General features: G+C 40.7%; 1 protein-coding gene across 9 annotated transcripts in view; it reads left to right on the top strand.

The window, feature by feature from the left end:
* The window catches only part of Tcf4 (transcription factor 4), a 336,792-nt gene that overhangs the window by 12,161 nt on the left and 297,660 nt on the right, over nt 1–26,971 (top strand). The window lies entirely within an intron of this gene.

The following is a 26,971-nucleotide window of genomic DNA, read 5'->3' as shown; positions in this document are numbered from 1 at the left end:
TTGGGGTACTTAGCCGAACTGCAAGACCTCCAAATGGAAGGTTCTTAATCTCAAATTTCCCAAACCGGGGCTTAACTACAAAGTCCTTAAAGAACGGCCAAATGAGGAAAGGCTGGAGCATCCACGGCGAATGTGGGAACGATAGCTCTGCCCAGCCTAGTTTTCATATTCGGTAGAATACTGAACAGCAAGGCTTGAAAAACATGCAAACTGTCGTGCTCTGTCTGGAATGGCTTCTGTAGCCCCTTAAATTGAGTAAAGTTTGATAATGCATGGTTAGAAAGGTGCATTTATTTCTGTCCCTTCCTGAGATGGCGGTAGAGCCGCTGCAGCTGCAACCCTTGGGTTTAGTGTGTTGGGAATGGCCAGAAGATGCTGCTTCTGTTTACCTGGCGTGCTTTTCAGCCACCTCTTTGAATGCTGACAGGTGGCCCACCTGATGACTTCGTTAGTGTATGTTAAGTTCGCCACCATCCTTGGCAGCTGTAAGGACATGGAAAGCTTTGTGGGAGAAATATGTATACAAACGGTTCATGGAGCCCAACAATAAAAAAAACCACAGAAAATGCATATGAAGTCAGCTTACATCTTTCAGAACACATAGTCATGTATCAGCTTTAAAAAATTCGTTTGTCTGATTTATTTATCAACAGGGTTTTGCTGTGTAGCCCAGGCTGGTCTTGAACTTATGATCTGTCTGCTTTTACGTCTTCAAGTCTGGCGCCTTTACACCTGGGCATGCCATAGTTTATATAAATAGAAATGTATTTCTTTTTTTTATTTCTAGTTTTTGAAAGCTTATTTCTTACCAGATGCTCTTGCTGTAAAAAGTTTCATGAATACATTGATTTTGATCCTGAAAGAGGGGTGTGTTTAGGGGCTACGTTTTTATCCAGATGATAGTGAACCTGGAGCAGAGGGAAGAAAGTACGGATGGTCCTTGCTCTGCAGTAAGGCTCTACTATCGTCTAGGCACACATGACTTGGGATGATCTTCAAACTTTAAATGTCAATATTTTTATTGTGTCCCCCCCCAACGTTAAATTTCTCGAGGGGTGTAACAGATTAAAAGCCAGTGCCTTCAATAGCATGAGTTCTTAATGGATAACATTGGGTGTGGAAATCGAAGTTTTTGATTTTTCAAAATTTTTGATGTGAATTAGTTTCATACTCTTCCTATGATATTCAAAGTGGAAATTTTTTCTTGATCCCAAATGATAGCTCCTTTGTAGAAAATTATTCATTAAACTAAATTCTGAAAATCTGGCAGTTTTTTTCCCTGTTTGTTCCTAAGAAGCTGTTTCGTATTTCTAACGTGATAGAACTTTAAAGCCTGTCTCTTAAATTACAAAAAGCAACATGAGCCCCGCCAGCATAATTCAGGAGGCATTACACCTGCTCAGAAAGAAAAGCTACAGATTTAGAACGTTTTAAGATGGCAAAAGTTCATCATCTTTTTTTTTATTATCATTGCCACCATCATCACCAGGGCCACATAGCATCTGGGTCAGAGCTAGCAGGAAAATGTAATAGTGATGATTGCCATGTAGTAATTCACGGATATATTTATTGCCGTGTAGTAACTCATGAGTACATTTCCAAACCTGTCTCGAGGATAATATCATCATCCCAGCCCCAATTTACATAGCGCTTGTGAAAACACTGTGAAGGAGCTGGATTCTTCTTTGAATGGCGTGCATGACGGTTGTGTCACAAGCAGGAAAAATACGCAGATGTGCATGTGTGCACCTTTCCTTGTCCCAGGTGTCAGATATGAAAATGTCCCTCTGTGACCGCACTCAGTGCCTCCAGTTAGCAGTGGCTGCAGACTCAGGTGTTGGTTGAGATTGGTTAAGGGAGAACTTATTAATGAACCCTTAGGTAATCTACAGAGTACAAAGAAAATAAAACCTTCCAAAGATGTTTCTAGGTAGACTCAAGAAATTCTGTTGAGATCTTATGTATTTTTTTTTATCTTTTCTTCCCTTTTTAAAATAATAAGGGCTTTACACTGGAAATACTTTGCACCCCATGATGTTAATCTCATAGTAACTTGTTTTTCTTTTAAAATTTATTCATTTGTTTTGTGTGTACTCGTGATGTGTTCATGGGTGCGGGAGTGGAGGTCGGAGAGGGACTGTGTAGAGTTGGTTCCAGTTTTCTGTGGACTCTGGGGATGAAATTCAGGTCACTCAGGGTAGGGAGCAAAACCTTCACATACTGAGCACCTTTGTATTTGGTCAGTTTTAAACATGCTAAGATCTCCTGGGAAGACAGACCTCAATTGAGAAAATGTCACCATAAGATTGGCCTGTAGTCAAGCCTGTGGGAGATTTTCTTGGTTAATGATTGATGTGGGAGGGTCTAGCTTGCTTGAGTGGTGCCCTGCCTGCACAGATGGCCCTAAGTTGTATAAAGAAGTTAGCTGAGCCATGGTGGCACATGCCTTTAATCCCAGTGCTTGGGAGGCAGAGAGAGGTGGATCTCTTTGAGTTCAAGGCCAGCCTGGTCTACAAGAGCTAGTTCCAGGACAGCCAGGGCTGTTATACAGAGAAACCCTGTCTCAATTTTCCCTCTCCAAAGTAAACAAAATAAAAATAAATACATACATATATACAAACATATATACATTTTACAAAAGCAAGTTGATAGTTGATAGCTGTGTGTGGTGGTTCCCACCTTTAATCCCAGCACTTGAGACAGTGGCAGATGCTCAGGACCTTGTGCATACTCTCTGAGCCATATAGTCAGCCCAGAAACTATTGGTTTTAGTTCTTTGTCATGTTGAGCATCATCATCCACTAACTGATGCTATCAGGCATTGAATGCTTTTCTGGTCTCTGATCTGCAATTCTTCTTACACTTTAAATTATTAATTAATTAGTTAGCCTGTGTATTGGGTATGTGTGGATGTGCTACCACATCATATGTGTGGAGATCAGAGGGCAACTTCTCTCCTTGAATCATGTGTGTCCCAGGGATCGAACTCAGCTCGTCAGGTTTGCCTGCAAGCACCTTTACCCAGTGAGTCACCTTACCAGCTATCAGCTAGTAACTTTTAGCTTTTAGGTTATTCTTCTTCTGACATCTATCAGCTAGTAACTTTTAGCTTTTAGGTTAATCTTCTTCTGACATGTAATTTTCCCTTGATTTCATTAAATTTTTATTATCTGTATTTTTTTTTAGCCTATGTAGAACTATTTTCTCTTTTGCATTAGATGTATTCTTGTAGTGTTAAAAGAACTCTTTAACCCTGAAGGTTTTGGTAGAATCGGGTCAAGTCTTGGTTGGTGAAACAATGTTGAAAAGTTTGGGATACCATAATGGCGTATTTTTTTTTTTTAATTTGGGCTTGTGAATCTGTTGTTGGGACATTGATAGAATTATTAAGAATGATAAACTTCCACGTGCTCATTTATTTTGTCACTCATTCATTTATCTTGTAAGTTTTTACTTTTTATTTTCCCAAGAGGCCAGCTGCAAATGACCCTGTTACCTTGGGGATGCTCCTGTGCCATGGGGCTTGACCAGAGTCAACTCCCGCCTTTAAGTGGTTAGAGAAAGCTCAGCTGGGATTCGTCAGGAACGTGCTTTTCAATGAAGGGATACAGACTTCTGCAAAAGATGTCTTTCAAGTAGAGTTCAGTGCACATTTCCAGTGGAAATCTCAATTTTAGAATCTGCGTGTGTGTGCGTGCATGCATGTGTGTGTATGTGTGTGTGTGTGATGTGTAAAGGAAGGAAGCTTTAGAATGAATGTGGAAGTTGGACCTTCAGGTGGGTTGTTATGAATGTACTCTCAAATTTAGCACCAGAGTCTCTATGGGAAATGATTATAATTATGTCCCATTTGTCAATTTTAAGCAGAAATTTAAAAATTGCAAGTGTGCGAGATTGATTTGCTTGAAAGACACTAAAGATATCTTTTTATCTTCACATTTGAATTTCTGTAATATTTATTTTATAATTTATACACAGTAATGTAGTTTTTTGTTTTTTTAAAAAATTTTATTTACTGTGTGTGTGTGTGTGTGTGTGTGTGTGTGTGTGTGTGAGAGAGAGAGAGAGAGAGAGAGAGAGAGAGAGAGAGAGAGAGAGAGAGAGGCTCATATTATGTGTATCCCAGGTTGACAGAACTCATGATCTCACTTGACCTGCTACTAGGATTTAAAATGGCTCTTTTAGTTTAAAATTTGATTACCATGTGGAAGGTCACATACTGGGCTCTGGAGGTGAATGCAGGAGAAGACAGACAGGGTCCCGAGTTGCCTGAAAATGGCAGTAGACATTATGGGATAAATGACCTACAAGACAGCAAGCTCTAATGTCGGAGGTGAGAGAAGTCACCTTAGCTGGCCCAGCTGAACAGTAGGGAAAGGCTACTTAGAGGTGAGTACAGCGAAGCTGAGTTCTGGTGGATGGGGATAGTTACGTGGATGAAGAGGGCTGACTGGGCTCCCGTATAGAGTGAGGTATGGTGATCAGGTAAGAGAGCATGATTGGAACGGAGGCCAGAGGTGGACAGGGGCCAGGTTCTGCAAGGCTGAGCACAAGGAATGTTGCTACTGATCAGATTTGTTCCTGGGGACCCTCTGCTGCAGCCAGGAACCTCAACCCATAAGGTACTCAGTATATCGGCCCTGCCAGCTGTGAGGCTCCTGTAGACACATGTTCAGGTATGAACTGGGTTTCCAAGTTTGGGCTGCCACTGGTTAAAGTCCTTATTTGAAATCTGTGCCTTCAGCTCATGGGAGAACATTCTTAGTGAGTACGTGTGTGTGTGTGTGTGTGTGTGTGTGTGTGTGTGTGTGTGTGTGTAACAGCCTTTAACATTTTACTAACTTGAGAATGTGCAAATCAGCTTCCGGTTGCCATTTCCTCCCTGCACCTATACCCACTGATCACTGAAGAAACACCTTATGTTTTCTGAGAAAAGGGTTGGATTGATTTTGCAATCCTGTTCTTCTAGGGTGCAGAGGTCAAAACGGGTCTTTTTTGGTGACCATGGACCATTTAGGCTTGTTGTCCCTAATGTTAGAACTGCTTGATAGAATCCATACAGTCCCCTGATGCTACTGGACATATTTGTCGGTGAACTTGAGGGTGGTTTGACTTCTATGGTGTTCTGCCTGGGATTGTACCATCAGTGTTTGATTGTATTTCTTCCTCATTTTTTAAAGAAATATTTATTTAACTTTATTTTATGTGCATTTGGTGTGAAGGCATCAGATTCCCTGGTACTGGAGTTACAGACAGTTGTGAGCTGCCCTGTGGGTGCTGGGAATTGAATCTGAGTTCTCTGGGAGAGCTGCCAGTGTTCTTAACCACTGAGCCATCTCTCCAGCCCCTGTATTTGTCTCTTGAGGTAGACCAAAAGGGGAAATTATCTGTTAGCTCTTGATCAGGTATGACATGAAGCTTTCTTACTTACCCAAATCCCACCCTCAGTTCCCACCTTGGTCTCTCCTAACTACCATCGGCCTCTGCCATGATTCCCTCCAGCTGTTCCTGCTCCATTCTTTCATGAATCTTAGTTTGATCTTAGGTGTCTTCTCTCATTCTAGCATGCTGGGTAGTCTCTTTCATGAGGCAGAATCTCGCAACTCTCTCAGTGTGTCTACTGTGAAAGTTAGAGAAGAGACACCGAGGCTTCTCTTCCCCATCTCTATGTGGGCCAGCTGGTTAGCACAGGGTGCAGCTGTGCTAATAGGCTAGCCTTAGACCAATGCCAATTAGTGATACTTGGCTCCTGGTTCCTAGAACTGTTTAGATTCTTCAGCATGTGTGTTCAGAAATGAGGGAAGTGCAGAAGCTATCAGCTCCAAAAGCAAAATTTTTTAAAGCATGTATTCACTGCTGGTGAGCCAGGTATAGCTTAGCAGCTCTCAGGTGTGGTGTCTGCCTCTTAGGGAGTCTATCATCCTCTAGGCATGCTTTGGTAAGTCTTAAATGAAAGCAAAATAAAATGTGCTGGCCTTTCTTTTGGAGGGACACACTGAGCTTCTACAGATCTACAGCACTTTTAAAACATTATTCTTTATTTATTTTATGTGAATGCTTATTTGTAGCCAGATTGTGTCCCTCCAGTCTGCTTTGTCCTCCTCCCAGTCAGCTTCTTAAATAACCACACAGAGACTTATTAATTTTAAATGTTTGGGCAATAGCTTAGGCTTGTTACTAACTAGCTCTTGCATTTTAAATGAACCCATACTTTTTGCCTTTACTTTACTATGCGGTGGTACCTTTTTTCAGCATGGCATGCTCATCTCCTGCTTATTCTGTGTTGACCTGCTCTGCCCTCCTTCATCCCTGCATCTCAGTCTGGCTCTCCCACCTAACCACTTCTTGCCATCTATTGGCCAGTTGGTTTCTTATAAAACTAATGAAAGTAATACATATTCACAGTGTACAAAAGGATTATTGCACAGCAGGTATTTTGTCTGCTTGTATGTTTGTATGCTGTCTCCATACTTAGAACCTAGTGATCATGGGAGCCAGAAGAGAGTGTCAGATCCCCTAGGACTAAAGTTACAGGGCATTGTGAATCACCATGTGGGTGCCGGGAATCAAACCTGGGTCCTTTGGGAGAACAATCAGGGCTCTTAACTGCTGAGCTATCTCCCTAGTCTCTCTTCCTGTCCCTGTCACCCTCTCTTCTCCCCCCCCCTTTTCTTTGTCCACACAGGGTGTCACTATGTTGCTCAGACTGGTGGTGGCTGCAAATTTATAATCCCTTTAGCTGCATCCTCCTGAATGCTGGGATTGCAGGCACCATGCCTAGTTAGGTTGTTTGTCTGTCTGTTTGTTTGTTTGTTGAAGCAGGGTTTCTCTGTGTAGCTCTGGCTGGCCTAGAACTCAATATGTGACCAGTTGTGTGCCACCTTGCCTGGTGGGTTATTTTTTTATTTTCCCCAATAAAAGTTAGTAAAAGATTAGCATTGTCAATGTCATCATGGCAAGCTCTTTTCTATACTATTTTGTTTTCATGCTTGAAATACTTCATAATTAAATGCAAAGATAGATAATGCTGGGCGTGGTCACTGAAACCTGTAATCCCCGCACTGGGATGACTGAGGTAGAGGATTGCCCATGCGTTCTAGGCTTGCCTTGGCTACAGAGTGAGACCATGTCTCAAAAACCAAAACCAAACAAAAGACAAGTAGAAAACTATCCCCCTCACCTTCCCTCCATCCACAGAGGTCTTCCTTTAACCCTTTGTATCAAGACCTGGCTCTGCATCTGTTCTCTCTTCAGGCGCTCTCCATTTTCCATGTGACCCTGATCAGATACAGGCCATGCACATACTACCCCCTGAAAACCCGAAAGTTACCAAGGTTCCAAAGTTTTTGAACATTGACTTGAGGCTCCAAGTGGAAAACCCCACATCAGAGCCTATGTCCCTTCACACAGAGGCATTGAAAGCTACACGAAATGAGCTGTGTGTGTGAGGTGCAAGTGAAATGTAAATTCCTGTGTTCAGACCTGGACATCGCCCCTAAGTTATTCCGTGTTGTGCATTCAAATACCACAACATCCAAAACGAAAAGAAATTCACAACACATCTGGTCTCAAGCATTTCAGATAAGGGATACTCAGTCTGTATCACAGGACCTGTTTTATCCTGTAGTATTTGACAGCTGCAGAAGAGTGTGTGTAGCATGCCGGAAGTCATGAAATCTAGCTGTGGAGGAATGCTTCTGAGCCCACCCATCCTTTCTACCAACTAGAGCAGTTTTGCGACTAGCTGCTAGTTCTCTTTCTAAATGTTCCTCCTCTGTTGCTGTTCCCGTTTATCTTTTCTGGGACAGGTAAGCATAATGATATGCTCCCCCTTTTCTCTTGTGGAGTAGTTTTAGGATGTGAAGTTTGGTGTTTTAGCTCACCCTGGGGGGATTGCAGAGACAGCATCGTGCAGTCTACTGCCACTTCCGTTCTCACTTTGTGTATGTTCCAAGTTGACCCGTGATGATGCGTGTGGCTTTCTGTCACTGTTGATACTGCGGAACACCACCCCGGTTTGTTTCCTTTGAGCTTCTGGCTTGGTAGCCTGTTTTGTGCGAGCCATGCTTGGTTTGGTTTCTTAGCTGATCCACAGGGAGAGTCTCTCAGTAAAGTAGATGCTTGTGAGTAGATGTCCTAGCTGTCACGTTATGTGGAAGCACAACATGACGAAATTTTTTTTTATCGATTTTTTTATTTTCAATTTAGTAATCTACATTCTCACCTGCAGCATAAAAGATTATTATGGGTACATGTCTTTGTCTATCTTAGGTGTTAATCAAGCTTCTTAATTTGTTTCTTTCTAGTAGGTATAAAACATAGAACGTATCTCATTGTGGTTTCAATATGCAGGTTTCTTGATGATGAGCTTTTGCATATATTTATTATCATGTATGTTTTTTTCTCCTCATTGTTCCTTGGAATTCCCCCATTCCCCATTTTCTCCCCTTTTTCTGTAATCAATTTGTAGGTGTTGTTGGAATTTTGAATAATTCTTTCTCACTCACCTACTGCAGGTACTTCTGTGGCCCATCCCTTTCTTCTTTGCAGTAACGTTTAGTAAACAGAGCCTTGTACAAATATTTATTGATTTATTTAAATGGTATGTGTGCCTGTGTGTGAGTGTGCGCATGGGAGTGCAGATATGCACAGGGGCCAGAAGAGGGCGTCAGGTTCTCTGGAGCTGGGCATACAGGCAGTTGTGAGCCACCTATCTTGGGTGCTGAGAATCAAACTTAAGTCTTTTAGAAGTGCAGCAAGTGCTCCCAACTGCTGAGCCAACTCTCCAGTCCCAGCAAAGTCTTTAACATTATCAGGCATTTTCTTTAGGATTTTTTGTTTTGAATCCTGGGGGGAAAGTCATTCTCTACACCAAGGTCTGGAGATAAAAGTATCTCATGATTTTATCTTCTATAAGTAGGTCTTCCATATTACTTTCTGTGTGGGCCGAATAGCCTAGATACCTACTCGTTCTCCAGTTACTTCATGAAAAGCCCATTCTTTCCCCAGTCACCCCAGTGGTCCTTCTGTAATGCTTCCCATGTGTAGGAGTGTCTTTCATTCTGGATTCTTTAATCTGGGGGGCAGTTTGTCTGTGTTGCCTTTGCGTTTTAAGTTTGATGTCATGTTTTCATACCTGGTAGGAGGAGTCCTTCCTCCTGCTTCTCCTTTCTCATTTGTGTACACACACACACACACACACACACACACACACACACACACACACACTTTTGCCTTGCGTTCTTCGCTGTTATTTTAAGAATTAGCAGGGCAAGGTTTTTGAAATGAGTCTCTTAGGTATTTCTAATGAAGATGAGAGATTCTTGAGGTGATTTTGTTGAAACATGTGATATTTTTAGTAATTATTACCTTTCTTTATTCAGCCTCTCATTTTGGTCCTTGAAAGCAAGATTTTTTAAAATTATACTTTGAGAATGATAGGTATTTTTATATCATTTTTCTGAGGTTGAATATTTATCTTGATGGTTTAGCTTTTTTATTTTTGTTTCTGTCACGAATGGAATTTTCCTTTACATGAAATATTCAAATTATTGCTGGCATATAGACATTTGGTTAACTTTTGTATATTGATTTTCATGTTCATTCATGTTGCTAAGTTTTCCCATTAGAAAATGATGTATGTGCTTTCTTTTGAAGTTTCCCTGTTAATTGTGATAATGCGAAGAAAACTGTATTATTTCTCCTTTAAAATCCCTACCATGACCTTTCCCCCGTAACTGCACCGTCTAGGATCACAGGCTGAGTGGCAAAGGCAATGGTGGACATGGTTAGCTTAGACCAGGTTTTTACTGTTATAATGCTGCTGGTAGAAGTCTCCTTTACATATCTTTTACTGAGAGTTTTTATAATAACTTCTATCGCAGTTTAATTGTTGTTGGAGAACTCTGCCATGTTATACTTTCTTGACTTCCTTTGCTGTCAGTTCTACTATTTGATCTCCATAGTATTTTAACATGAGCTTGGGAAGAATGCAAATTCCCTGGCTTTTGAGTTGAAGTCATCTGTATATCCAGAAATTCAAGCTTATTAGTTTTTATCTCAATCATTTATACCTTTGTGAATTTTTAAAAATGTGCCTGACACCGATGTCATTAAGGGATTGGGTTGGAATACTTTATGGTGGTGAATTTGTTGTTCTTCTCTCCACTGTTCTGTTTTGACTTTATGCATATTGAAATTACATTATTATATTCATTTATGTTTAGAATTTCTTTATCTGTCGGGTTAATCAAATCTATTCACTTTATTTATGGTCAACTTCTTTCTTTTCTTTTACGTTACAATTTATTTTGTCTTGTATTTGTAGAGTTTTTTCTTTTGTGAGCATATTTGTATGTTTTTATTTAATTTTAATTTTTATTTCTTCTATATTGTACTTTATATGAATCAGTCATTACAAAATTTTAATTTTTATCGAAACAGATAACATCAAATGACTTACATCTTCTAGATAGACTACAGTACAGATGTTTGTCCGTGTGGCTCTGGCTTCTGCTGTCTATAGTTCAGCTGTTCATTTGTGTTATGTTTTTACTAGTTTTACATTCTCTTTCCTTCAAATGCATTTGCTAGGTTTTGTTGCTTTTTATTTCTTGCCCCCTTCCATTGTTTGCAATTATTTCTGATAAATATCTTTGGGCTTTTATGATACAAGAGTTTATTTCATAAACTGTAAGTTTATAATCTTAGTTCTTGAAGACTCCTTTGGGGTCAACAAATACTCGTCTCGTTATTCTGTTACTTCCGTTTTTGCTTTGGTCCTTAATATTGTCTCTGAAAGTTAGGCATTGGATTTTGCAGACACCATTAGACTTCTGCTGTGTATGATTTTTATGCTTTTCTACTTCTCAGCTTTCCTTTATGGAATCATTTTCCTGTGTGGAGAAGTGTGTCTTTTAGGGGTTTGGCTTGTGTGGGAAAGTTGGAGCTCAACTCTAGTGTTTTCTCCCAAATGAGTGTCCTATTCTTTTTCTTTAGTGATAACTCTTCCAAACACAAGTTTTCTTTCATTATTCCAGTGATTTCATTCCACTGGCTCCCTAATTCTGTTTTGGCTTCTGAGAAGTTTGGTGCTCATCTACATAATTGCTGTCCTTCTTTTGGAGATCTGCCTGTTCTTTTTGGTGATAGTCTTAATTTTCGCTTAATAGTTTTTGCTTGTTGTTTTGTGTCTGTTGGTCTATGTTTTCCTACATCCGAGGGGAATCATTATTTTTGTTTCCTGTGAGGACTAAGTAAATGTGTTAAATTTGCTCCCTTGCCTTTGTTTTCTTTTAACTTTTCGCATGTTTTCCTTTTCATTGTATCCATTGCTTTATGGTATTTTCTGTAGGTTTATCTTCTAGTTCACTAATTCTCTCTTCAATTTTGTCTAATATGTTATTTAAAACATCACCCATTGCTTATTTTTTTCACTTGCAAAAGTTGTGTTAATTTTTATATTCTTTTTATTCTTAATTTCCTGGTTATGTCTTTCCTTTGAAAATATACAATTTTATAGATCTTCTAATAGTCTCAATATAATTAAAGTTAGCGAGAAAGGGGCCAGTGAGATGGCTCAGCAGATAAAGCTAAGCCTGACGACTTTAGTAGAGAACTGACTTCCTTGTGTTGTCCTTTGATTTGATTTGCCACCTCCACTAGAAGTGGCCCTCCCGAATATATAAATGATGTAGTAATTTAAAATATATAATAAATGAAAATAAAATGTGGAAAGTTGAATTTCTAGTGGGTTTGGACTCACTGTGGGCAAATGTCAGTGCCAGTACTACGAAAAGATGGAGATATGTGGCAAGTCTGAAGAAGAGAGGCTCCAAAAATTTTTTTTTGTAAGAAAATTGGCACAGAACATTTAATAACAATGCTATCAGCAACATTTGCCCTGTTCCCAGCTTACACATTAACATCCAAGTCAGAAAAATTGTGTTTCCCGTCATCTAAACACAGGGACGTGATTAGCCTGCTCTGAGTTCCTCCCATACTTGGTGAGAAATCTGTCCTGTAAGAACTGCCACAGAGATACCACAATTCTTTAAAGTAAACTGCTTTTTGTAGTCTGATTTTCAAGGCAGAGTTCTCATTTACTGTTTAGTCCGTCTCTGACATCCCATCAAACCTACATTTTTCCCCCATAGCGACTATTCCCATTGGGTTTGGAAGAACTGCATCCTTGTTATGTTTCAGAAAACAGACAATATCTCTCCTTCCCTCTCCCTTAACCTCCCACCTCCCCCCCTCTTTCTAGAAATTGTGTTCATGCACCTTTCCCATAGTCCAGTTCCTCGTGGGTCTATTTTGTGTTTTGTTTCTATTGAACTGTAATGCTTGAAGACCTCACGCATTGTCCCTGGGCCTCTATCTATTCTGTTGAGTGGCAGTGTGGTGCAGTGCCTAAGGCTTGAACCAGGTGTTGTTGTTATGATCTTGTTCTTACCGGTGAGACCTGGTTTCCTCAGAGCAAAGTTTAGCAACAGAGTCCTTGGGAGAATTCGGTAGACTAATACGTAGAATCTTTGGGTCCTTGTCAGCACATGGTAGGTTATCTATGTCTACTTTTCTTCTCGTGTTCTCTTCCATCCTAAGTTGTTGGGGCATAATGCTCTTGTCCTTGAAAAGATTTGTCACTTGTATTGGTTTAATAAAATGCTGATTGGCCAGTAGTCAGGCAGGAGGTAGAGGCGGAATGACCAGACTAGGAAAATTCTGGGATGAGGAAAGGCTCAGTCTGCAGTCGCCACCCATACACGGAGGAAGCAAGATGAAATTGCTGCACCGAAAAAGGTACAAGCCATGTGGCTAAACATAGATAACAATTATGGGTTAATTTAAGTTGTAAGAGCTAGTTAATAACAAGCCTGAGCTAATAGACCAAACAGTTTATAATTAATATAACGTTCTGTGCTTTTCTTTGGGACTGAAAGGTTTTGGGACCAGGTGGAACAGAAAGTTTACACTGGGTTGCCTCCTTTGTTTCCAAGAGATTTCTCACCTATAAACTGCTCTGGTGTCCTCCATGTTACTCAGTGACAGTTTGTTGAGCCAGCTCTCTATGGTGTTTGACCCCCTCTGTGAATGCTTCCAGGAGCTTTTCTGCCTATGAAAAATGGCGCTACCATGCAGCTAGTGGACTGAACTAGGTTCTGGACACCTTGACCCTTTCATTCTTGTTATTGCTTCCGGAATCCTTTCTCTTTTTACTTTCCCTGCTGAACCCATGTTGTAATGTAACTAGAGTGATTTTAAGAAAAGGAAAAACAAACAAACAAACCAGTCTGTTAACATACATTTTAGTATTTTTTTTATTGTGATTACAGTAATTCTTAGAATAATGGGACTTGGAAGGACTTCTGTATTCACATTAGGTTTTCTCCTGTCATTGCCCACTGTCTACCTACATGGGACTTTTACGCCTCAGACTTTTTCTAACTTTCCTTGATCCGTGACCTTTTCAAGTGTTGTGGAACATCCCTTCTTTTGGTTTTTGCCTTTTCCTAATTCTTCAGAACTCAACTGCAATAACATTTTCTTTAAAAAAAAAAAAGCAGAAAACCAAAACTATATTTATAGTTTAATTAGATCTAGATGGTCTTTGGATTAAATTAATGATATTTATTTTAAAAATGATTTAATAAACATTAATAGATTTATATTTAAAATAGAATTATTAAATTAATAGGAATGAAAACTTTTTAGGGGGAGAATGAAAACTTTATGTAATTGCACTCACTTTAAGTTCAGGACAGTAGCGTTGCCATTGGAAACCAAGAAGTGTCTTTCCTTTTGTGCTGTGGATTTTCAAAATTATCATCTTTCATTCTTGTGTTTGGCAGCTACATTTTGCGTATTATCAGATAAAGTATAGAACAAAATCTAAAGTTGGATAGCAGCCACTCAGCATCATGCCAGGCTCCCTTTCTTCATCTTCATGCATTAAGCCCCCAAATCTGGTTATGAAGAGGAACCAAGTCTCAGAATCCCCTGCCTTGTCTAAAGCTGTGCTGCCATTGCAGGGCAGAGGTAAAGTGTGATCTCTAAAAAGAGATGCCTTTCTGTGTATTCGAGGCCGCCCTTCACAACTGCAACAGCCGTTCACAGTGTTCTCTTGTGTGTGGCACGGCATGGGACAGTCCCTATGGGTTCTGGAGGACGTGACATTTCCGACAGTTGATAACAGACACTACCTCATCATGGTGTAGAGCATCTCCTTGAGGTCTCCTTGATGTGACATGAGGAAAAGGAAACAGCAAGGAACTAATGAGTTCTCCGTGAGATTCAGCAGAATATTGAATTGTTGGCTATTGTTATTAACAGGAGAACCAGAGATTGGATTTTATTTTTTTAATCTTAGTGTTGTGTTTGTTTTCTAACAATCAGTCAATATGTCTGTGATTGAATATGTTTTAGAAGAATAATGAGGCAAGGACAACGTGGCCTGGAATTTATAGATATTAATCTTAGGAGAACACAGAGTTACTGACTTTGGACATAATTCTTCACGAAGAAGACTCCAACTAGTTGCGCCTCATTAGTGCTTAGCTGTAAAAATCAAGGAAGCAAAGCAAGGATGGAGTATGTGATTGTGCGAGGTGCCTTCTGCATGCCAGGCTTAGGGTTCCTTGGCCAGACCGAAGAGGACAGGAGAGTGTGCAGAGGCAGAGGCAGAGGCAGAGGCAGAGGCAGAGGCAGAGGCAGAGAGGCAGAGAGGCAGAGAGGCAGAGGCAGAGGCAGAAGGCTCACTGCCAGGATTGGCAGGAGGGTGCACACTGCCGGGCGCTAACCTCTTTGTCCACAGCTTTCCTAAGGGCTACCCGATGCTCCTGCTTCCTTTCTGCAAGGACACACATCCTGGTTCAGAGGTACATTTTGATGTTTTGATTTCCTAAGGCTAGTTTTCTGAAAATTCACGTCAGTGCCCAATTTCTTATGTTACAGGTATGAACATTTTGTCACCTTTCTTTCCTGTGTAGAAGTCTGTAAGGGGAACCTCTGTTAAAAGAAAATTCTTTCACCTCACTGGAGAACTAGAGAGTGCATACATATCTCAAACAAGAATGGTCTAGCTCAGCAGTTCTCGCCCTTCCTACTGCTGAGACCCTTTAATATAGCACCTCATGTGGTGGTGACCCCCTCAACCATAAAATTATTTTATTGCTACTTCTTAACTGTAATTTACAACTGTTAGAAATCATAATATAAATATCTGTGTTTTCCAATGGTCTTAGGCAATCCCCATGAAAAGGTTGTTTGATTCCCAAAGGGGTTGTGACCTACTGGTTTAGAGCCACTGGTCTAGCCTGTGGCAGTGGTCAGCACACTTTCTCTGCAAGGTGCTATGTAATGTTTTTGGTTTCAAGGGTGTATGTTCTCTGTTGTAGTGACTAACGTCTGCTATTGTAGCGTGAAAACAGCTATAGACAATAGCTGAGCCAATGAACATTATTGTGTGCTGGTAAAACTTTATTTTTTATAGCAGGCAGCAGCTGGGCTTCACCAGGGGACTGGAGCTTGTGCCTCAGACTGATGTGTGGTAGAAACAGCAGTAACAAGACTTGGGCCTCTTCTCCCAGTTTTCTTTGATATTGTCCATATTGTAGTAGAAAAATTAATTTAAATCTCAGTAAAAACATAAACTTGAAAATGAAACCTTCTCTCCTATAGGCAGTTTCTGTTTTCTTTATACTTAACATGTAGTTAAAATGACTATGTACATGTTACTTTTGAACAATTTGAATAGTTAAACCGCCCAAAGTAAAAGAAATACAGATAAGTGTCATGCATGTAAAACAATTGCATAAGGAGTGTGTTAGATTTTTTTTTGAAGAACCAGAATGAAGGGATGCTCAAATTAGTTAATATCAGAAGTGAAGATCCTGATAGTCAGATTGTCTCCGAGGAATTTTCTCTTGCATATGTAGCACCTGCTAGAATATTGTTAAGTGACTTTTATAGCATTTGTTTAGATACTCACTTATTAGAATTTAGTTAGCAAATTTCTTGAGCCTCTGGGACATGTGATGGAGTTTGCTGAATTCTTGAGATTACAAAAAGGAGGATGAAAAGATAGTTGTTGATCTCAAGGGCCCTACATTAAGGACATGAATGCCTACGGAGATCTTATCTGGTGCCTGTACACGAGGAGCCTGTGCATGTAGAGTACCACTAGGGGTCTTGGTAAGAGGGGCCTTCCCAGAGATCTGGCTGCTGGACTTTGAAGGGTAAGTCGGGGGCTCCCCAGTCAGAGGAAAATGGAAGAGCAGTTGGGTATACGGGAGAAGTTCCATGTGCTGTGAGCATTTGGAGTGGCAGGTGTCCTCCACGACTAGACCTGGAGGACTGGGAGCGAGCTGGGGATATAATGCTAGAGTTGGGCTCGGGCTGGGAAGTGAATCACAGAGCTGGGGCTGTAGGTTAGTTGGCAGAGTGCTTGCCTACCATGCAGGAAGCCATGAATTGAATGCTCAGAGCTGTGTAGAACTGGTGGGTGGTTAGTGCAAGTATGTGTAACCTCAGCACTGAGGAAGATCAGAAGTTCAAGGTCATCCTCAGCCACGTAGTAAGTTGGAGGCCAATCTGGGAGGCATGAGATTTCCTCTCCAAAGGAATTTGAGCATTTTAGAACCACAGGATGCTCTAGAATTCTGATGAAAAATATGTAACTTTTCTATAGATCAAAACATTTATGTATCATGAAGACTGTATTTTGCATACAGTTTCGGGAACAAGTTTGTGATCATTTTCTAAATACCATAAGCATTCTATGTGCATTTTATGTGTGTATCTGTGTGTGTATGTGTGTGTGTGTGACTGGCCAGTGAGTTTCTGGAATCTGCGAATCTCTGTCCCCCAATGTTGGGTTACAGAGGTGGTCACCCCTGACTTTTAATGTGACTTCTGAGCGTTTGAACACAGATCCTCTTGCTTTGACAGCGAGCACCCCTGACCACCACATCATCTCCACATCCCTGCCTTGTAGGAAAAAAGAAGATCACAGATACAAGTGTGGGCACATGCCTCATTGCCCTTCTTAATGATGGCAACACACTTCCAACAAGCCTAAATGAAAGGCCTGAGAGCATTTGAGAGTGTATGCTTATGGTAGATTTATAATTTTCTCGGTTAAATGATTAGAGAGCCCTCCTCTCTTGGTCTGCATCTGCATAGTCACCCCAGTGCTGGAGGGATGCTTCAGCTAGTGAAAGTTTAGATTTAAGTCCTAAGAATTTAATGTAAAAATTAAATTCTCATAGATGGATTGGGGACATGACTCAATGTGTAACGGAGCTTGTCGCACAAGCAGTAGGACAGAGTTCAACTCTTCAGAACCTGTATAGAAGCTGAGTATGGCCACACATATCTGAAACCATAGTGCATGGTTGGGGGCGGGCAGTAGAGCAAGGAGGATCACTTAGGCTTGCTGGCCAACCAACCTAGCCAAAAAATGGCGAGCTCCAGGCTCAGTGAGAGAACTTGCCTCAGGAGAATCGGTAGAGAGAATGGAAAGCAGGCCGTGCAATGTCTTCTTTTGGTCCCTTAGTCATGGACCTTGCATGGTACATGCCTGGCCACGTATGTACACTCACACATCACGTATGCACCCAAGCACTGGACCATGGCATTGAACTCTGTGTCTAGCGTGCTATAAAGCTCAGTATGTAGCAACAGTTAAAACTGTCATCAGAATTGTCAGAAATTCATAGTTTTTCTATGAAATGCTCACAAACACCTAGATTTCATCATTAGACAAGTGAGCACCCTGTGCTCTTTGATGCATAAAGGTCTTGAGTCACTTGTTTGGACTGAAACTGTCTTAACTAAGGTAGCCTCCCCAGCCTTGGATGAGCTCTCCTCTCGGCTTACATCACACACACACACACACACGTATTTTAAATATAAAATGGCAATGATGTAGATAAGTTAACTAATGAATATTATTATGTGCTTTTTTTCCTTTTTAACAGCTTCTGATATTCAGCAGGGAAATTTTCCTTGTTAAGAGACAGCGACAAGGCCAGTTGGCCTAAAATTAGACCCAGCAGCTGTGTTGTGCACTGAGGCCCCACATGCGCTCTCCGCGCTCTTTCCCCTGCGGTGCCTGTCTGCTGGTTTGTCTTGCTTCAGGGAGCATCTTTTTTGGGTGACTGTCAACGTCCATGATTTTCCTGGTCTATCTAAGAAAGGTGCTTTGATAACTGAAAGCCATGTTTATTTACATATACGGAATGCCAAAGCTCAAGACTTAAAAAAATAATATTCATTTGCATTTCTTTCCTTATTCTTGAAAAACAACCCTTTAGTGTGATTGTAACTTATGAGATTTATGGAGCTCTTAGTCTCTCTTTGCCTCCCAACCACAAATTATTTAATTGTAAGCAGAATGGTAACATATCAAAGAGGGAACTGTGGAGGCCAGAGGGAGGTGCTAGTCATCATTACTTTTAATTTCTAATAAAATAACCTTGTACAAAAATATATTTATGATCATTTTGACGTTCTTAACAATGATAAATAGATCAGTTGTGTTTTATCTGCTTATATTCATCAGTCTATGTTAGCCATTATGAACAAAGGCCCTCCTTTGTGTTTCTTCTCTACTGTTTAGTTAATAAACATTTTTAAAAGAATATATTCGTGCACACAACGCTATCATGGTTCAGTTTAAGTAACTGTGTTTCTAAGTGCTCTTCATTCCCCCTAATTAAGTTATTTAGTCATTTACACATTAGCAATGTACTACATATCCCTCTTTTGCAGGAACTTATTCTAATGATACCCACAGTTCTGTTCTGCCCCATTATATCCATAGATCAAGCTGAATAATGGCAGTTTTAGACCCATATACTAAAAGTGATTATAGGTTATTAAGGCCAAATTAAGGTAACATTTCTGATGGCCACGGGCGGAAGTCTAACTAATAATTACTCTTTTTTTTTCTGCTTTGGAGAACTCATTCAATTTTGCTTTGATGTTGACAGTCCTGTGTTGAATGCCTGGTGTTTGACATGTGCTAGTGTTTGCTTTGAACTTGCTAATTTTTAAAGTGAAGAAATAGATACAATGTATGCACGTCTCATTCAGAAATTTCTCTTCAATGATTTTGTCCCTCAGTCTTTCTTTAAAAAATTATACCTTTTCTCTATGTTTTTTTCCTCCAGTTCAATTACTAGACTTTATCCGAGTCAATTTTCCTGGCTAATGAGAATAAAGCTTTGTTACCCCACTTACTGATGACCTAAATAAGTAGATCATGTCATTTCAAATGTCTGTGGACCCTCTGGACAAACACTGATAATAACGGGCAGGATCTAGCCTTTGGTCAGTTATTTTTCTTTATTAAGAAAAAGTAAAAGATTTTTTAATCTTGAACTTACCATTTTTGAACCCCACGACATATGGATGTAGAATTATTTTCTCTTTGAGGGAAAACTCAATTATTGGGAAACTAAATATTTCTGGATTGATTTGTTGATTATTTGTGGATACTATTAGGAAATTCTTTTAATGATCATGACAGATCTCAATTTCATAATCACATATAAAATTTAAAAAGATTCAAATGAGATGAAACTGTAGTACTCCAGTTTGGACCTCTTACTTTGCTGTCTTAGTTTTTGCTGAATTCATTGGGTTTCATACTGGGAAAGATGAGCAGTGGTTTCAAACTGCTGCTCACAGGGAGTGTATGATTCTGTTGGAAGGACGAGTTTCTATCAGCTCCTGGAGATAGATGCGCTCACATCTATATTTAATTATCTTACTTTAAGTAATGATTCAGGCTGGGTGTCTTAGAGATTTTATATAAAAGGAGAGAGATGTAAACATTATTTTTGTTGTATCTGCATTTTGCAAATTAATAAGAAAACAAGAGTGAACTTCAGTGAAGGGCATGGAGGGTGCAAAGATTACTGTGGTAGGAGACCTGAATGCATACATTTTCATAATATTTAATTCTTTTTTTTTTTTTTTGGTTTTTCGAGACAGGGTTTCTCTGTAGCTTTGGTGCCTGTCCCGGAACTAGCTCTGTAGACCAGGCTGGCCTCGAACTCCCAGAGATCCGCCTGCCTCTGCCTCCCGAGTGCTGGGATTAAAGGCGTGCGCCACTACTGCCCAGCTAATATTTAACTCTTGAACCATGCAGATTTTTTTAACAATGAAACAAAAAATAAGGTGTCTGTTACAAGTATTTTTAATGTATTGTAAAGTAATAGGTTCAGAATTTTAAGCATGAAAGATCAAAAGTGTATAAGTCCAATTATGGGTACAGTTCTCATTGCATTTCTTTTAGGAACATTGATTTTGGGACAAGGAAAACACACATCTTTTAACATAAGTTTGGATAAGGGTGTGATATGAAAAATCAGACAGATGACAAATATGAGGGGAGACAATTATGGGATGGGAGTTCTTCATAGCCCTTTGGGATGGAGGAAATGTGTTGACTATGGTGAAGGGAGACACATTTTTGGGTGATAAACAAGAGGTTCTTGACGTCTGTGCTCTAGGGTCCTGCTTAGCCTGCGCAGGAGTAAGTGACGGGGGCAAGCTGAGCTTTGGTTTAGGCTCCACACACTTCAGCCAGTCTAACACTAAGGCATGTTAGTCTGCTGATGTGATCTAAGAGCCAGCAGAGTTCTCTGGTTTTCCTAGCTCGTAGCTGCTGATGCATTCCGACTGAGTTGGTAGTAAGGAAATGCGATGATTGAGCCACCTTAAGGAAAGTAGGAGACATCATATTCATCATACTGTGGCAGAAGACTCCCTGTGAGATTCTTACTGCAGTGGCCTTCAGTTGGGGCCTGTGCGCTGCTGGTTGGTCTGGGCTGTTGTTCATTGCTATTTTACTGGTTTTCATCCATTAATATAATGTTACAGTATTTTTCTTTTTCTACAATGCGTTAGTTTTGCATATTGATCTCGTCTTTTCAATGTAAGTGTGTGGTTACAATCATCCTCAGGGTTCTTAAAGGTCATTACACTTGAACAGAGGTGTAAAAAATACGGCATGGGGGTGCTTTTCTGTAAAAAAAAAACAGTCAATCCTCTTTAAGTCAAAGAGATTAGACAAGTTTCAACTTGAAAAAAATCACTTTGAAAGATAAAGGTATATAAACTCATTTAACTATTAATGATAGAGATTAATCTACAAAGAATTAAAAGCTGCTTTGTTAATGGCAAGAGACACTTGCAGTTAATAAGGACATTACTTCTCATTTGGGGTTAGCTTGGCCTCTCATTTATTAATGTCTATTTAAACTACAAACAGAAAGAACTCCATTTTTACCAGACTTCTTGTCACGAGACCCAGTCTCTAAAGAGAAATATCAGTGACGGAAAACCAGAAAGACTAAATAGATGTATTTGGTCTCACAGGCAGTCCATTAATTTGCTCAAATTAAATATTATCTTTAAATATTGAAAGGTTAAATGTACACTGATAATGGATTTAGACAGCTATTAAGCTGTAATTGCTTTCTAATGCAGTTACTAAAAGACATTTGATATAACATATTGAGAATGGAGGATTAGGGACTATCCTCTACCCCGGCTTTAACTGAGTTTTATAGCTTTAATTCTGGCAGTTGTAGGTATTGGATAAGCACAATTTGTACAAGAAAATGTACAATATGTAAAATATTCAGCAGTAGGTTATTGAGAGTGCAGCGTAAAGCCTATTTTTTTTTGTTTTTTTTCTGGTTATAAATTTTACAAATTGGTAATATTGGAACTAATTTAAGATCAGCTCTCTGCCCTGAATATTTTTTTACCAGATGAAAATCAAATGTCAGAAAATGTTATCAACTGATGGTGTGTATGCTTGGTTACTGTAGCTGTGTGTGTGTGTGTGTGTGTGTGTGTGTGTGTGTGTGTGTGGTGTCTGTGCAAGTATGTGTGTATGTGTGTGTGCTTGTGTGTTTGTGTGCTTTTGTGTGAGGTATGTATGTATGTGTGTGTGGTTTTTATGTATGTGTGTGTATGCATGCATGTGTATGTGTGTGTGTGTGTCTGTGCAAGTATGTGTGTGTATGTGTGTGTGCTTGTGTGTGCCGTGTGTATGTATGAATGTGTGTGTGGTTTGTATGTATGCGTGTGTGTATGCATGCATGTGTGTGTGTGTGTGTGTGTGCACGTGTGTGCACTAGTGACAGAATTAATTTGAAAACCTCTCAGTCTGTTGGATTGTCTCATGTAGCTCAGGCGAAGGGATGGCTTTCAGTGGCTGGCTAGGCAGGTTTCTTTCCTGTATTCATCTTGTTTGAATTTGTAGCTGAGATTTCCATGTTTTTACAGGCTGTGCTGTGAAAGTTGAGTTTTCTGGATTTTTTAACTCACTGTTACCTTAAGAACTTCAGTTGACTGATTTTGTCAGTCATCTGTCTCTGAAGTTCACTGGCAGGGCAGAAATATCTAGGAAGGGCCTACAGAGGAGAGCTAAGCTCTGGAGAACGTATTTGCCCCGCGAATTATTTAAGCATATGGACGATGAGCATACATTGGAGAAGGCATACTGCAGACATCGAACTGAACGAAGGGAAGGGAACCCTGCTATTGATCCCTGCCACTCATCAGACGTTTGCATTGATCAATAGGCAGCCTCTGCTTACTGGATAAACTCTTTTGTATTAACCTTTGGGTTTAATGTCTTTTCTTTTTAATTTTTCTGTGAAAATATAGCTTTCAGTTGGGTGCTCAGCCCATGGAGACATAGGTGCATGTGAGGTTTCTCTTGCATCTAGGAAATGTTGAAATTGTAGGTCAGGCCATGTCCCCACCCCCTGTGTTGTGTGTGTGCTCTGGACAAGTGTAAGTACACAGGTCCTCCTTGGAGGGATGTGAGAATATCCATGCTCTCTGTGGAACTGCAGACTTTTCACTCGTGTAATTCTTTTGAGCCCCGAAAAGCAGTTTGATTATTTGAACCTTACATGTGTGGAATCATGTGCACAAAGGTCTTCTAACTGCAGGACTGTACATACGCAGAGACACGTAGCATAATGTCACAGATATTTTTAGAATCTCCGTGCTATACCATTACAGGGAGGGGAACTACCACCTACATTAGCTGTGAATGGGGTTGTATAGGAGATGGATTCTGTGTCCAGTCCACTATGAGCGTGTTGCTGTACCCCTGAAACTCTTCCTGCTTCCCCAAATGGAGGCTCACTCTCACTCCCTTCTAAACTGAAAAACTATATTTCTAAACATCTCCGAGACTACCAAGTGTAGACTGGATTGAGGTTGATTTCTCATTTCCAGAGGGGAGTTAGGCTTCCATCTTTTCAGCAGACTTCTGTCTTTCTGTTTTCTTTTACTCATTAAAGCAGTTTTATAAATCTTATTACTTATACTTCGCCATAGGTCTAGAAAGTCAGAGGTAAAGAGCGCTTACTGCTCTGGCAGAGGACCCAGGTTCAATCCAAGCACCCACAGGGTGGCTGACAACCTCCCGTAACTCCAGTTCCAGAGGGACTGGTTCTTCTTCTGACCTCTGTGGGCTCCCGCGCACACACATTGTGCATGTACTTACACTCGGGCACATATATTGCCATATATAAAAAAATCATATTTAAGAATACTTAAGTTACTTTGCATATTTCTTTTGTAGTTATATAATTTTATACTCCTTGAATAGTTATAATTTTTATTTATCTGACTTCAAAGCTTGCTTAATAGAGCCTGTGGTTCTTGGTCAGAATCAATGCTAATTTCTTCTGCTTTGGCTTGCCATCCCTTTCCCCTTCCTTTACATGGAGAATAAAATGGCCTGCCCTAGAGCTGACCATCATAGGGCACTATGAAGTTTGCTTTAAGATGTGCATATTCAATACAGTTAATTCTTGGAGGCCTGAATATGTGCAGATCGTCCACTGGGTTTACCACACCTTGAACGTTAGGATATCATCTTTTTTGTCCATGATATTTACTGATCCACGGTGCACACAGTAGAGCACAAAGGTCCTTAAATGTTTCCACACAGACTGCAGACAATGACTAAACATGGGGGCTTGAGGACCTGCCTGAACATGGCCACCCAAAGCCTCAAATATATTTACCTGCTGCCGCAGGGAGTACCTATGAAGTTGAAGCTCGGGATGATACAATATTGTTGTGTCCTGTGTCACTCTGCATTCCAGGCCTCTCCCGTGTACTTAGAGGGCCAGCAGGGTGTCGCAGGTCTGTCTGCAGAAGGCACAGCCATCATTCACTCCATGGTGCCTTGCTTTTACTAAGTGCCCTGAGAGTCTTGACCTTAAGGGTTTATTGGGAACAAAACTGTTGCCTGAATGAAGTTCAGCAAACAAAGCTTGAGGGTGGTAGGCGACAGTCACATGTGATGTTTTCTTCTCAGGACCTAAGTGCTCTGGTTGATGCGCTATCATTTTGCTGTTGTGTGTGAGTCACTGCTGTAAAAACAAACCATGCCTTCCCTCTGAAAAGCCTCCTTTGAGCTGCTAAATGGTGGAAAGATACCGGAAGCAAGATTTGACACCTATGATTTTTCCCCCTCCCTCTATGATTTTGTTAATAGACACATGCAAGCACGAATCCAGCAGCCAGCACACAGAGGTGGAGACTGCCCTGGAAGTTCTGAGCTCCGCTTTAGGTGTACAGTGATTGCGTCTCTTGCTAGGCACTCATTTCTGATTTAAATATCTAATGATTCTCATCAAACAACATTTCAACTTTCTATGAGATCCTGCAAATGATCCCTTAGATCCCATTATGAGGAACAATGGGGGAAACGAGCTTTAATGGGGGAGGTTGCAGTTCAGTCTCTGGGTTCCGCAGCTGTGTGGAACAGTGGTAGAACACGTCAGTTGAACTGCAGCCATCCACCCGGAGCCATTGCGCATGACGTGATGTATAAACACGATTGCTGCTGCAGGATATTTCGTTTCTGCATGGCGTTCAGCTTTGGCTTGAGCTTGGGCAGTTTTGCGGCCTGGCCTTTTCCCTTCTTGGAGATTGGAAAATCAACAAACTTCCTCTCCAGCAGCCTCAGTGCTTCGTGGAGGCACTGCTAGTGGGAATGAAAACACTTCCGATGTCATGCTTCTTGTCTTTGTGTGTAGTTGTGTTTAGATGTGCATGTCACGTGCGTGGGTGGGTAGATGTGCACGTATGTAGGTACATGTGGAGGACGGGACAGCCTCGAGTATCATCCCTCAGACACTTGGTTTCTGAGACATGGGGAACGTTAAATGACTGTCAGGATAAAAACCATTATCCGTGACTTCCTAGGAACCGACTAAAGATGGTAATTGTCACTTGATGGTCACCCTTGGTCTGGGAGCCCTGGGATCTGCCAGCTTCTTCCTCCCCACTTTTAGGATTCAGTTGTCTCTTCTTCTACCAAAGGTGGGATATCTGTTTTTTCCCCCATTGCTTTTTTTCTTTTTTATATCTGATTATACAGTTTCTCCCATGTTAGTTTTGCTTAGTTTCTTTGAGGATGATGTTATTCAAAAGCACATTTTATTGTTTTAGGTAGGAAATATATTTATTGAGCATACTGCCAGAGACGGTAGGCTGAGCAGTCATAGGAATACCACCTGCAAGCCCGGAAGTCTATTTGAAAGAAATTGAAGAAATTAAGTGGACAAGTGTGAGGTTAATCCTTGTGCTGGTGAGTCAGTGAAAGACACCATAAATGTTTAGCTAATGTATAGCTCAGGTGGAGCCAAGGAGAGGCGGAAGGAACACTGGATGTTTCAGAGAACTGACTGTGTTGGGTGGGTGGGGACTGGAAGCTGATGTCACAGTGGAGCGGCAGGCATGTGACCTCGGGAAAGTGAAGCTGTCTCTCTGAGTCCATTTATTGGTTTGTAAACTGGAAAATGCAATGGTATTTACTTACGGGTTTGGCAAGGAGTAAAGAAGTGGGGGGCAGAATAAAGTCTTCGCTGGAAGTCCCATGTAGAAAAAATAATAGCTCCATTTGAGTAAGGCACATCACAGGGTAGGGCCCGCTCTTCAAGATATGTGAAGGATATAACGCACAGATAAGGTGTTCTTGGCATTGGCTTTTGGTCATATTGAAGAGAATGGATATTTCTTTGAGAGCCAGCAGCACTAACCGTCCAACAGGTTTTGGGGGATATGCATAGTTACTCAAAGCAGACATTTTAGCAGACCAGTATAACGGATACCCGATACTATTTACTTTTATCTGAATCAATGAAAAGAGAAACATAAAGATTTAAGAGGAGGGGGACATTCTTCTCTCCACAGCTGGTCATGAGCCCAGTGTAGTTGGCAGTAGAATGGATTGTTTGGAATGTGTTCCTAAAATCCTGTAATTTAATTTTCATTATTTATGTAACACAGTCAGTATATGTGGTGCTTTACCACACACACACAAGACCAAATTTCTGGCCTGGGTTATTTTACCGCCGAGCAGGCTGTAGCTGAACTACTCATCCCTCCTGAACAGACTGAAACTGGTAGCCCTTCACGTTAGGTCTCCTGAGCCTAATCAGCAGGGATCAAACAGAGGATAACATTGCCGGGTGGGTGTGAACTGCGGGGTCAAGAACTGGGAGGCAGGGCTGGGATGGCAAAGGCTCCCTGTGATATCTGCATCTTTGAGGGGTTCAGAAGAACGTGTAAATATTTACTTTAGATAAGAGAACAAGCAGTTTGGTTTGCAGAAGGGAGTTCCTCAAACGATGGCTGAAGTCATGCCTCTCTTAGGACCAGTTCAGTGTCCTTTATTCTGTCCCAGTATAGAAACTCACGTTAGAAAAGAGTGCTTCTCCTTCTAGTGTGTGTCTATGAGAAGCTGCAATACGATTTCTAGAAAACTCTAGGTGCCCAACCCGAAGAACTGATAGCTTCTCACAGGGACTGCAAGCTAAAAGTTCTGACATGAGGAGCCCCTCAATAGCATCTGGGAACATGTATCCACAGTAATTATATTTACCGCTCTAGAAATACGTATCCTCTCTTGGACTCG

Source organism: Microtus pennsylvanicus, chromosome 4 (assembly GCF_037038515.1).
Source record: "Microtus pennsylvanicus isolate mMicPen1 chromosome 4, mMicPen1.hap1, whole genome shotgun sequence".
Lineage (NCBI taxonomy): Eukaryota > Metazoa > Chordata > Mammalia > Rodentia > Cricetidae > Microtus > Microtus pennsylvanicus.
The sequence above is the reverse complement of the archived record's forward strand: the minus strand, read 5'-3'. Positions and strand labels throughout refer to the sequence as shown.